We start from the raw sequence: 911 nt of genomic DNA, 5'->3' as shown, positions 1-911 counted from the left end.
TTAGATAGTTGGAAAGCAGAAAGTGATGATTAGGGTAGTGGACAAGCAGAAAGTGATGATTAGGGTAGTGGAAAGCAGAAGTGATGATAGGATAGTGCGAAAGCAGAAGTGATGATTAGGATAGTGGGAAAGCAGAAAGTGATGATTAGGATAGTGGAAAACAGAAAGTGATGATTAGGATAGTGGAAAGCAGAAAGTGATGATTAGGATAGTGGAAAGCAGAAAGTGATGATTAGGATAGTGGAAAGCAGAAAGTGATGATTAGGATAGTGGAAAGCAGAAAGTGATTGATTAGGATAGTGGAAAGCAGAAAGTGATGATTAGTATAGTGGAAAGCAGAAAGTGATGATTAGGATAGTGGAAACGCAGAAAGTGATGATTAGGATAGTGAAAGCAGAAATGATGATTAGGATAGTGGAAAGCAGAAAGTGATGATTTAGGATAGTGGAAAGCAGAAAGTGATGATTAGGATAGTGGAAAGCAGAAAGTGATGATTAGGTATAGTGGAAAGCAGAAAGTGATGATTAGGGATAGTGGGGGAAGGAGGGCAGCAGAAAGTGGATGATTAGGATAGTGGAAAGCAGAAAGTGAGTGATTAGGGTAGTGGAAAGCAGAAAGTGATGATTAGATAGTGGAAAGCAGAAGTGATGATTTAGGGTGGTGGAAAGCAGAAAGTGATGATTTAGGTGGTGGAAAGCAGAAAGTTATTATTAGGATAGTGGAAAGCAGAAAGTGATGATTTAGGGTGGTGTGGAAAGCAGAAAGTGATGATTAGGATAGTGGAAAAAGAAAGTGATGATTTAGGGTGGTGGAAAGCAGAAAGTGATGATTTAGGGGGGTGGAAAGCAGAAAGTGATTATTAGATAGTGGAAAGCAGAAAGTGATGATTTAGGGTGGTGGAAAGCAGAAAG

Source organism: Salvelinus namaycush, chromosome 28 (assembly GCF_016432855.1).
Source record: "Salvelinus namaycush isolate Seneca chromosome 28, SaNama_1.0, whole genome shotgun sequence".
Lineage (NCBI taxonomy): Eukaryota > Metazoa > Chordata > Actinopteri > Salmoniformes > Salmonidae > Salvelinus > Salvelinus namaycush.
This window is presented reverse-complemented; position numbering follows the sequence as displayed.